This window comes from Chenopodium quinoa, unplaced genomic scaffold (genome assembly GCF_001683475.1).
Source record: "Chenopodium quinoa cultivar QQ74 unplaced genomic scaffold, ASM168347v1, whole genome shotgun sequence".
NCBI lineage: Eukaryota > Viridiplantae > Streptophyta > Magnoliopsida > Caryophyllales > Amaranthaceae > Chenopodium > Chenopodium quinoa.
Genome location: NW_018742523.1, coordinates 408,829 through 422,167, shown reverse-complemented (window position 1 = coordinate 422,167; position 13,339 = coordinate 408,829).

The window sequence follows — 13,339 nt, the reverse complement described above, 5'->3', positions numbered from 1 at the left end:
TTTAGTTGTGAGAGAGCCGTCTTCAGCTGTAAAAGCTTCGACCTGAGGATCTTCATCCTCCTCATGGTCTGTAAAAACTTCTGGATCTTCACCCAGACGGTTAGGGGGTGGTACAGACTCTTAAACCATCTTCGAGGTACTCCCCCCACAGACGACGCCAAATGATTTGGATGTTTTTGTCCCTCGGGAGAGTTACAACACGAAGACTGATCCGGGGTGAGATGTACCTACAAAACAAACAGAGACACCAGTTGGGTGGTGCTCCGCCTCTGACGCACAAGTTAGAAACTTGAAGGGGGAAAAAAGTGGTGAAAATTTAGGTAGGGATCAGCTCGGATTCCAAGCTCAGGATGTCTCTATCAAAGAGTAAATGTGTAATAAATGATCAAAACGTGCCCTCAAAATGAGGGACATCTCCCTATTTATAGGGTCTTTGGGAATTGTGCCCCTGATTAGGTTACTGAACCCTAATCATTGGTGGGATGCGCCGTTTGGCGACATTCTCGGGATTTGGGCCTGAAGACCGCCTTTTTGTTGATTTCGGGAATGACACGTGTCGAGCAAGGATTGGTCCATGTTAGACCAATCTGGGATGACACGTGTCACCTTCTGATTGGGCCACGTGGCAGGGTAAAATTACCCTAAACAGATGTCATCTCGTTTATCTAGAAGAATATCATCACCCGGTTTGGGGTTCCTATGTCTATGGTGTTTGATAATGGCCCTAGTTTGAAACGCCTCAGCTCAGGACTTGGTTGGGGGATCAAGGGATCTCAAACTGTTTTGCATCAGTTGGCCGACCCCAAGCAAACGGCCAGGTTGAAGCCTTCAACAAACTCATCTTAGACGGCATAAAAAAGAAAATTGATAGGGCCGGTGGCTTATGGGCAAAAAAGCTGATTCATGTCATATGGGCCATCAGGACAACAACCAAAGGGGCAACCGGTGAAACCCCATTTCTCATGGTTTACGGTCCTGAAGTTGTCTTGCTCATCTAACATTACGACCCTACTCTCAAAGTCATGCTTTATGATGAAGAGACAAATTAGGAGGCCATGCGTCTGGCATTGGACTCTCTCCCAGAGCGCAGGGGCAATGCTTCCTTGCATTATGAGATATACCGTCTGAGAATGACAAGATCCTACAACAAGAAAGTGCACAAGCGCCCTTTGAAAGTTGGCGACTTTGTGTTACGGAAAATGGAGGCAACCGGTAGGGCCTATGAGTTTGGAAAGCTGACTCTAAATTGGGAAGGCCCCTACCGGATCTATGAGGAAATTAGAGACGGCACCTACTGCCTGGAAACCCAAGACGGCAGGCGCCTGTCTAGGACTTGGAATGTAGACAATTTGAAAAATTTCTACTTCTGAGTTGTAAAATGTTGAAAGCAAAAAGTTTATTAATGAGAAATCGCTTTTGTTTTTCAATAATGTTTTTCCTTTTTCAAGCTTTAAGGTCGTCTGGAAAATTCACATACGGCCCAATTGTTGAACTTTCTAAGTTTGAAACTTAGTAGACAATTTAACATTCGTTTTACATGAGGCCACTAGCCAGATAACTAAACTAGGCACAAAACCGCTTAGTGGCTATACATCCGGTCTCCACCTAGACTAGAGGCCAATGGCCGGATGGTTGTTTGTTTTATAAAATTGCCTGTCCCAACATGGACAATGGCGTCCGGCGACACCCCTTCGGGTGCGATCGTCGCAGAGAGCAACCTACCTGTTTGCTCTACGTACATATGCAGACGACAAAGATTGAACAACCAAATTGGTCAACTCATAGCCGCCTTACCAGAACAGTTTAAAGAACGATTAAGTTTTCAAAATACCGGATGTCCCAAGACATCAGTCGGTGACCGACCGAAGTTCTTAAGCTTTTCATTCCAAAGTTGCACAGACTCTCCCATTGGGGGAAAAAGGGTTTGTGCAACCGCTACGCAACCGTCTTTAAAGGACATGAGGCCGATGGCCGGATGTTTATTCAAATTTTGCCTACTTCACTGAGTAATAAGGAGACCGGTAACACCCCTCCGGGTGCAATCATCATAAGCACTACCAAAAAGTGCATCTACACATATAGGCGACATGGTTCAACTCAGTGCCGCCTTACCTGGGTAATCTGGATTACCTTCCGAAATTATACGTCTTCCCAACGAGGTACAGGACTGGAATGTATAATTAATTGCAAACCCCCCAAGCGACCATCTGCCTCCTGTCTTATGATAGGTCAGACGGCTCTTTGCCTTTTGTTAAGTTTCGCACACGGCCTTTTTTCTGTCTGATAGAAAATCCGAAACGCCTGTTATATGTACGGCTGTGTACTTGGTTTGGGGCAATCACTGTTGTGATTGATTGACTTGCACACATATCATGCTCTCTAAAGCATGAGACGTTTCCAAGCCAATCAATCGATTTTAAGGTGAAACCAACCACATAGTCGCCTAGGGGCAAGAGCAGCCGGATTATCAATTGCCGCATGCTTTTCATAAGTTAGGCAAAAGCAAAAATATCAAGCATACTTGCAAAATTAAAAATGCAAAATTTAAGCGCAAAATGATCAAAACCGACTTAGTCGGCGCATTCATTAAAGAACTACCCAACCAAACGATTGTGGTAGAACATTGTTAACGGACCCTGTCTGGGAAGTGAAACAAATATTAAAATTAACCTGGCTCCTCAGCCGGTAAAGACAACTAATACTCGGCACGCAGGCCGGAAAGAAAGTATTTTGGCATACAGCCGCTGAATAAGAAAATATAAAAAAAATAACATACTACCGAAGAAAATCACTATTGAGCTGCAGACGGGTCCACTTGATCATTATCCCCTTCATCTTCTTCATCAGAAGGAATCTCATGCGCTTGACTTTGGACGGGGTGCCCAGGTTTCATTAGCTCAGTGTTAGCCCAAGCGTCAAATGACTCCGGCTTTGGCTCGCCTTTCTCCCTCAAGAAAATAACCTCTTAGGCATATTTGTGAGCCAGTGCCCAGACGCCGTACTCCTTGTTTGGATACAAGGCGTTCCAGGCTGATGCAAGTCTAAGCATGGAGAACTTCGAAGATTTGCTTATCATGCATCAAGATAGTTTATACCTAAACGTTGATTCAAGCTAAGCATTGCATGGACACTTTCTTGGATATCAAAGCAAAACCACGGTTTGCTTAGTGGTTTTTCTTGGAGTCTAGTTCACTTTCTTGAACTTTCTTGAATTTTCTTTACTTAGATTTTGCTTACAAGTTTTTACCTTTCACTTGAAAGGGTTTTTCTTGGTTCATGCATTAGGATCTTTAATCTTTATTTAGTTCTTTAATATTTATTTATTTAGTTGCTTTAAAAATCAGTTAGCTAGCAAAATAAATCAGTTTAGGCGTGTGCTTGTTCTCCAAGGAGTTTGGTGTATGCTTGTGCGCCAAGGTGCTTGCTCTTCAAGAAAGTTAGAATTCTAGTTTAATTAGGACTGAATTAGGAACTTGTCCTAATCTTCCTAGGTAAACTAAGTCTTATAAATAGGGTTGTAAAACACACTAATAAACATAGAGATTAATATTCATATTTATTTCTTAAGTTGCATACTTGAATTTTTGTTGATTGCGATCAATTGTTGTTTTATTTGTTTTAGTTAAAACATTCATTTGGATTGATTAATTAGGTGGATTCTTAATTGATTAATCTTAGTTTTTATATAATTCTTGGTGGATTTCCTGTATAGAATTAGACTTATACATATCCCTTGTGTTTTGTTGATTTTTGGATCAATAATTCTTGGTGGATTTCCTGTATAGAATTAGACTTATACATGACCGATTGACAGATACCAAAGATGATGTGAATTATTGATCCGAAAATCAACAAAACACAAGGGATATGTTTAAGTCTAATTCTATACAGGAAATCCACCAAGAATTAAACAAAAACTTAGATTAATCAATAAAGAATCCACCTAATTAATCAATCCAGACGAATATTTTAACTAAAACAAGCAAAACAACAATTGATTGCAATCAACAAAAACTCAAGTATGCAAATTAAGAAATAAATCTGAATATTAATCTCTATGTTTATTCGTGTGTTTTACAACCCTATTTATAAGAATTAGTTTATCTAGGAAGATTAGGACAAGTTCCTAATTAAACTAGAATTCTAACTTGCTTGAAGAGCAAGCACCTTGGCACACAAGCATACACCAAACTCCTTGGAGAACAAGAACACACCTAAACTAATTTATTTTGCTAACTAACTGAATTTTAAAGCAACTAAATAAATAAATAAAAATTAAAGAACTAAATAAAGATTAAAGATCCTAATGCTTGAACCAAGAAAAACCCTTTCAAGTGAAAGGTAAAAACTTGTAAGCAAAATCTAAGTAAAGAAAATTCAAGGAAGTTCAAGAAAGTGAACTAGACTCCAAGAAAAACCACTAACCAAACCGTGGCTTTGCTTTGATATCCAAGAAAGTGTCCATGAAATGCTTGGCTTGAATAAATGTTTAGGGATAAACTATCTTGTTGCATGATAAGTAAATCTTCGAAGTCCTCCATGCTTAGACTTGCATCAATACGTGAGGGAAAGTATGAGCCCTTGTTCCGTGCCTACTTTACTTGTCCCAAAGAAAGATGGGAGTTGGCGCATGTGTATTGATAGTAGGAGTGTGAATAACATCACTATCAAATACCGATTTCCTATTCCAAGGTTAGATGATCTACATGATGAACTACATGGTTCAAAGTTGTTTTCTAAGATTGATCTTATGAGTGGTTATCATCAAATTTGAATGAGAGAAGGAGATGAGTGGAAGACAGCATTCAAGACTAAGTTAGGGTTGTATGAATGGTTAGTGATACCGTTTGGACTCACTAATGCACCTATCACTTTCATGAGGTTGATGCATGAGGTACTTAAACCTTTCCGTGGCAAGTTTGTTGTTGTTTATTTAGATGATATTTTGATATACTTTAAAAATTTGCATGATCATCTAAATCATCTAACAAGTGTGTTTGAAGTGTTAAGAGAGAAGAAACTCTATGCTAAGCTTGAAAAATGCTACTTCTTAGTGCCTAGTGTTACTTTTCTAGGTTATGTTGTATCAAAGGATGGAGTTTCAGTTGATCATTCGAAAATAGAGGCTAGTAAAACTTGGCCTATTCCTACTAATATGAGTGAAGTAAGGTCTTTTCATAGTCTAGCTTCGTTCTATAGAAGATTTGTCAAGAATTTCTCAAGTATCGTGGCGCCTATGACCGAATGTTTAAAGAAGGACAAGGGTAGAATCGAATGGACTAAAGAAGCTCAAAGTGCGTTTGAGTTGGTTAAAAAGTAGCTATGTGAAGCACCTATACTTGCGTTACCAAATTTCTCAAGTTCTTTTGAAGTTGAAACCGATGCTAGTTGAGTTGGAATTGGAGCAGTTTTACTCCAAAAGAAGAGGCCTATTGCATATTTCAGTGAGAAATTGGGAGGAGCTCGATTGAACTATTCTACTTATGATAAAGAGTTCTATGCCATTGTTAGAGCTTTAGATCATTGGAGTCATTATCTTCGACCTAATCACTTTGTGTTGCATTCTGATCATGAAGCATTGAAGTTCATACATGGACAACAAAAGCTCAATCCTAGACATGCTACGTGATAAGAAGAATTTGCTCCCACCAATCGGAATGCGCCACGTGGGCCAATCAGGTCCTGCCAAGTGTCCTCTAGTTGGAACTGTCAAGGTTTGCAACGTGGCACACGCCTATTTGTCCACCTTGGACCTATTATTTCATGACACGTGGCATACTCCATGACTAATGGAAAAACCGGCCACCTAGGCCCAACTTCCAAGGGAAGCCCAATCAGCCCTATGTTAACCTAAACCTAGGATTGGCATGTTTCCCAAGGTTATAAATACCTCCCTTAATCCTCATTAAGGGGGATTACGCACATTTAACACTCTCACCTAGAGAGACCCTATCACTTTTATTTCCGCATTAATTACTCCTTAATCAAGTACTAACTTGACCGTCGGAGGCGGATCTCCAATCATCCGGAGCATCCGTTTGTTTTGCAGGTACAGGCGTCCGGTTCCAGTCTCGGAATTGTAACTCTCCCGCAGGACATCAGAAAACCCCGAAACATTTTGGCGCCGTCTGTGGGGAGAGTACTTCTGAGATGGCATCCACGTCTGTACCGAATCCTGAAGAGAGGCGTCTCCTGGACGTCCCTCAAGTTCAATCGGACCATGATACTGAGGAAGAATTTGAAGTTGAAGCTCACACAGCTTCATACGGGACCCTAAGGGCCCGACGCACCCGTCATATCGAAAGGAGGGAACAGGAACATCTTCAAACTTGACTCAGTGATCCAGCCGGCGCACCGCCTGTTCAGCAGCAGCCAGCTGATGGGTCTGCTCCCATTACAAGAAACGAACTCATGACCTTCATGAGGGGCTTCAAGGGAGAAATTCAAGAGTTGCTCAACAAGAAGCCTGCTCTTGCCAAGGAGCAGTCGGCTAAGAAACCTTCCACTTCAGGGAAGAGGAAGCCAGCTCAAGGGCGAGAGGCGACCCCTCATCCTTACTCTAGGAAGTGGGAGCCGCCTGCCCTTGATTTCACAAAGTACCGCTTTCCTACTCCGGGAAAGAGGAAACTTGTTCGTCATATTCAGGCGGACGGGTCAAAGAAAACATACACAGATGCCCGGCTATTGCTAGAACAGAAAATGAATGACCGATTGTCAGAGTCGGCCTCTACTTCAAACTTCCAAGACAGTCTACGCAATACCTCTATGAAGTGTACTCAGTCGCATCATGAGAGTCAGTCAGGCGGCACCTCCCGTGAGTCCGGCTTTCATAGTGAACAGGCGGTACCAAACTTACCAGTTGTACCGCAACAACAATATTTTTTGCAGCCACCTCTGTTTGGTGGGCATGCAGCAAATAATGTCAAACCTATGGACTGGAAGCTACGGTTGCTTAGACTTGGGGAACAGTCGTCGGCCTTCTCCAAGGAAATTGCTGAAGCCGCTCAGCCGGCCAAAGTGAAAAATGTATTAGTAGGCGCCTATGACGGCACTACTAACCCAGAAGACCATTTGATGGCATTCACCAACCTGATGTACCTTCAAGGGTTGGATGATCCCACTTGGTGCAAGTGTTTTCCAGCGACTCTCAAAGGAATCGCGCAACAATGGTTCGGCAACCTGCCGACTGGTTGTGTGAATAACTTCAGGACGGTTGCTTACTTATTCACCTCCAACTTTACCATGAACATACCTGCGAAGAAGACGACCCTTGACTTAGGAACGATTCAGCAGGGCGAGAAAGAGGGGCTTCGTTCTTACATCAGGCGGTTTAACCTGATGAGAATACAGATTCAAGGGTTACCGGATGAGGTAGCCTATACTGACTTTTTTAGAGGTCTCAAAGACGGGTCGAAATTCAAGTTTGATTTGGTTCGAAAGAGGGTGGCGACTCTTCAAGAGGCCTTGATTGAAGCAGAAGCCTATATAGAGGCGACTGATCTTTGTAGTACGGGAAAACAGTCGGATGAGAAAAGGTTCGACAAAAGAGAAGGACGACAGAAACAGTCGTCGAACAAAGATGAGAAGAAGAGAAAAGAGGTCTGGGCGGCTGATTCCTCTAAAAAGCCGGCCCAGAAGAAGAAGAAAGAATTCAAACCATACTCCCCAAAGTATGCGTTTAGCAAGGATAGACAAGCTATCCTAAAAGAAATCAAGGGACGGATCTCAATTGAAAAGCCGGTCCCCATGAAGGGTTCTGCAAGCAACCGGAACCAGGAAAAATTCTGTGATTATCATGAAGATTTTGGTCATCACACCAACGAATGCATCAGTCTCATACGGTATCTGGACCGCCTGGCTGAGCAAGGCGATCTTGACTCTTATGTCAAGAAATCTACGGGGAACACTTCCTCGAAAAAGCAGTCGGCCAAAAAGAATCAACAGGCCGACAGCTCTGATACCGATGATGTAGTCGTCTACACCATTGCAGGCGGCTTCTCAGGAGGCGGCCCCACTATTAGGGGCAACAAAGACAATATCAGGCGACTAGACGTAAATTCCGTTCACCAAGAACGGCCCTCAAAATATTCATTTCCTGAGATTGTCATCACTGAAGAAGATCTAGGAGGGGTAAGGGGGCCGCATGACGACCCTATCGTTATTGAATGTAAAGTGGCCAACCAGAGAGTTGGCCGAATCCTTATAGATACCGGAAGCTCCTCAGATCTTATCAGTAGCAAATGTCTGTCAAAACTAAAATATCAGACTGATTGCATACATCCGGCATCCCACCCTTTAGTAGGGTTTTGAGGAGGAGTCGTCCACCCAGTGGGACGAGTGGATTTACCCATCCGCCTGGGTGAAAAAGGAGAAGGACGACACATGGTAGTCCGGTTCCTGGTAGTAGAAGAACTCTCGGCCTACAACATGATTCTGGGACGACCAACCCTGAATAATTCCAAGGCTGTTATAATCCCATCTCTTATGTTGCTCAAGTTTGAGAGGGATAATGGAACAGTCGGGTCCCTAAGGGGAGATCATAGGATGGCCCGAGAGTGCTATCTCTCGGATATCAAGCCCACTGTTATGGTCGCTGGGTCAAGTGGTGGAAAAAACAGACCTTGACAATGTCAAGGAGAGTGCGCCTGTTCAAGAAGCAGGCGGCAAGAAGAGAAAGACAGAAAATAGCAATCATTGGCAGAGGAGCGGTCGGATGAATTCCGCCCTCAGCCGGCTGGTGAGCATACGGACCTGATCTTAGACGACTCGCGTCCTGACCGAATAGTCAAAGTTGGGACGACTGCTCTGAGAGTCTTGGGTGACGACTTTCACAAACTATTAAAAGAATAAAAGGACATCTTTGCATTCGAGGTCCACGAAATGCCAGGCATTAGTCCTGACCTGGCGGTACATAAATTGGCTGTGGATCCGAAAAAGAAGCCGGTAAGGCAGAAGAAACGGAACCATGGCGAAGAAAGAAGTCAGGCGGCAACCGCCGAAGTTAAAAAATTACTTGATGTAGGGTTCATTCGGCAATGTTACTTCCCAGACTGGGTTGCAAATGTGGTGCTTGTTAAATAGCCGAATGGCACCTGGCGAATGTGTGTAGACTACACAGACTTAAACAAGGCATGCCCCAAAGACAGTTACCTAGTGCCTAAAATTGATAACCTGGTCGACTCAACAGCTGGCCATGCTTTGATGAGCTTTATAGACGCCTACTCTAGTTTCCATCAAATTCCTTTATAGAAAAAAGATCAGGAGAAGACGGCCTTTGTCACTGATCAAGGGTTATACTGTTACACGGTCATGCCGTTTGGTCTTAAGAATGCCCCGGCCACCTTCCAGCGAATGATAAACACTGTGTTCTTTGATAAGATTGTCAAGTCTAAGCTTCAGATAGATCATCTGTCGGACCTCCGAGAAACTTTCGACACACTCAGGCGGCACCATGTCATGCTCAATCCCAAGAAATGTGTATTTGGAGTTGAGTCTGGGAAATTTCTCGGATTCCTTATCAATCAGAGAGGAATAGAGGCGAACCCTGAGAAGGTGCAGGCGGTCATCGACATGCAGTCGCCTCGAACCGTCCGAGAGGTTCAGAAGTTAACAGGTTGTCTCGCGGCCTTGGGAAGATTTCTAAGCCGATTAGGCGACAAATGCTTATACTTCTTCCAAGCCATTAAGAAGAAGGCAAGGTTTAAATGGGGGCCGGATGCTGAGGCGGCCTTCCAGAAATTGAAAGTTCACTTGCATTCCTTGCCAAGGCTGGTCAGCCCTTTGCCCAAAGAAGTACTCTACATGTACCTGGTCGTCTCTGATCGTGCGTTAAGCGCTGTTCTTCTTGCTGAAAGAGACGGCTGTCAGCTATCGGTCTACTTTGTTAGTCATGTACTAAAAAATGCCGAGTTGAGGTATCCCTTAGTGGAGAAATTTGGTCTTGTACTCTTCATGGCTGTTAAAAAATTGAAGCCCTACTTTTTGGCACATGCAGTCGTCGTGTATACAGATCAACCTATCAAGCGGCCACTAACCACCATGGAGTCGTCAGGCCGGATGATCAAATGGGCCATAGAAATACAGAGCCTCAAAGTTACCTTCGAGCCTTGAAAAGCAGTGAAGGGGCAAGCCTTTGCTGACTTTATTGTTGAGATGACTCGTCCCCCTAATTCTCGAGATCCAGACTAAGTCTGGAAGGTATATGTGGATGGAAGCTCTACTTCAAATGGTTGTGGAGCAGGCGTCATATGTCAGTCGCCAGAGGGCGACAGGTACGAGTATGCTCTACGCTTCAGTTTTCAGGCCTCAAACAATGAGGCAGTATATGAAGCTTTACTAGCCGGAATCCGCATGTGCAAGGCGGGAGGGGCACGAAAGATAGACGCCTGTTCCGATTCACAATTGACAGTGAGTCAGTATAATGGCGAATACGAAGCAACCCATATGGCCATGATCAAGTATTTACAGGCGGTACGACAAGCAGTCGGATCCCTTGAAGATTTTCATCTGACTCAAGTGCCGAGATCAGAAAACAACCAGGCAGATGCACTTTCAAAATTAGCATCATCCGCCTCTTGTGATACTCCTCGAACTGTTTTTTGGGAAGTAATGGAGAAGAGAAGCATCGAGGAAGACCCTATTGGAATCCTAGACAGAAGCTCAACTTGGATGGATCCAATCAGGGCATATCTGACAAACGGTACCCTGCCGGGTGATCATCACCAGGCGGCAGCGCTGAAAAAACGGGCAGCCAGTTTTGAAATGATAAAGGGAGAACTTCACAAAAGAGGCTACCTTCAACCCTACTTAAAGTGTGTTACTCCAGAAAAGGGACGAGAGATACTATACGATCTTCACTCTAGTTACTGCGCTTCCCATATAGGCGGTAGGTCGCTTGCTCAAATGGACAAGGCGGAAGGGCTACTTTTGGCCTACTTTAGAAGCAGATGCAATGGAGATGGTGAAAAAATGTGACAAGTGCCAAAGGTTTTGCAAACTAATTCACCGTCTGGCTACTGACCTCACTACCATTCATAGCCCACTACCGTTTGCTAAGTAGGGCATGGATATTCTGGGTCCCTATACGCCTGCTACAGGCGGAAGGAGGTACATACTTGTTGCAGTCGACTACTTCACTAAATGGGTGGGGGCGGAGGCTGTAAAGGGAATCAAGACGAAGGATGTAATTTCATTCATCTGGAAAAATGTCATCACTCGGTTCGGGGTTCCCATGTCTATGGTTTTTGATAATGGTCCCCAATTTGAGACGCCTGTTCTCAAAATCTGGTTGGGTGACCAAGGAATTGCACACCACTTTGCATCAGTTGGCCGTCCACAAGCAAACGGCCAGGTAGAAGCCTTTAATAAAATCATCTCAGACGGTCACAAGAAAAAGATTGAACGAGCAGGCGGCCTATGGGCGGATGAATTACCACATGTTCTCTGGTCCATTAGGACGACTGAAAAAGGGGCGACTGGAGAAACTCCATTCCTCCTAACTTATGGTGCAGAAGTTGTTCTTCCAATTGAACACTACGAGCCGACTCTTCGAGTAATGCTATACGACGAAGAGGCAAACTGGGAAGCCATGCACCTGGCATTAGACTCACTCCCAGAAAGGAGGGGCAATGTTGTCTTGCGCCATGAAATTTACCGCCTGAGAATGACTAGATCATACAACAAAAAAGTACACAGGCGTCCACTCAAAGTGGGGGACTTTGTACTTAGAAAAATGGAAGCAGTTGGTAGGGCTAATGAGTCTGGCAAATTAACTCTCAACTGGGAAGGACCCTACCGAATCTAAGAAGAGGTCAGGGAGGGTACCTACCGTCTGGAAACACCAGACGGCCAACCGTTGCCTCGAACCTGGAATGTAGATAATCTTAAGAAATATTTCTTTTGAATGATGTAAATAGTCGAGGGCTACTTAATAAAAGATTGATGTTTCATTCAATTTTGTACTAAGAGGGGCATGCCTACTGTCAGCTACGCTCCACGTTTAATTTTCATTTTTACCTAAGAGGGGCATGCCTACTGACAAACAGTCGGCTACTGTCCATGTTTAATTTTTATTCTTACTTAAGAGGGGTACGCCGCTTGTTCCACACAACCGGCTACTCTCCCATAACACAGTTCACCAAGAACTATCAAAGGCTCATGGCTAAAATGATCAGACCAGGCGCCAAGCCAACTGATCCAAATATAAGTTCAATTCGTCCTGTCCCAACATTATAGCAGGCGTCCGACGGCATCCATCCGGATGAAATTCGTCGCAGAGAGCATCTCCCTTTTGGGTGGAACATTGTTCTATAAAATCATTACACGGCACCTATACAACTGTTTAACCAAGACAACCACGTAGCCGTTTCCCGGACAAGGATACCTCTCACTTAACTGACTAATCAGGTCAAACAAGTGATTCGCAGTAACCATCCGTGTCAACCAAACCGACTGAACTACTTGGGATAAGAACAGTCGGTATCTTATGAGTAAATAGCCAACAAACATTGGCGAATAAAGCGGAACAACCGGTACCCACCGCTTGAAACCTCTACTACTTAGTCACTCGGCGACTAGGTAACAATTATGTTTACTTGGTCACTCCTTATAAATTTAGTATGAAACTAAAAAGGTGTTCATACAGCGCTTGTTCACACTAGATTAAATGTGGCGGGGAACAGTCGGCCTAGATCGACTAGAATCTCTAGCTTAAAAACCAAAAAAAAAAAAAAAAAAAAACAAGGCAGGTAGGAAACCACCTTCCTACTTGGATCACTTAAAGTGGCCGACTGATCGCTTAGCCTGAAAACAGACAACCAGTCGTCCAGGGGCATAGGTGGCGTGACTAACTACCTCGTACTTGTCCGCAACTATCGGCCATGCAAAACAGTCGGTATAAGTATGCAATTGGATATCAGAGTTTCGATACTTCACAAATTCAAAACGAAACAAGTAGGAACTTGCATAAACATTCATAACCCCGGCCCCTTGGCCGGGTAAAAGATACAAAAAGAAGCCGGTCATTAAGACCGGCAAAATATTCAAAACCCCGGCCCCCTGGCCGGGTAAATAGAAACAAACGGCACGCAAGCCGTGAAAAGAAGACATAAAGCTTAAGAAGGGGCATATTTTTAAAAGTAGCAGTTGCCGCCTGGTCAGCACTGTTTTTGCTGGACTCGACTTCAGCTGCATCCTTCTTCGATGCATCCCCCCCAAGCAGCACAAGCGCCACTACTGGCTCCTCCTCCTCCAACGCCTCGTCCTCAGCAGCCGCCAGGATCTGTTGATTATATATATTAGAACACTGGAGGTACGTTTTTTCCCAGGAGGAAAAGTCGGC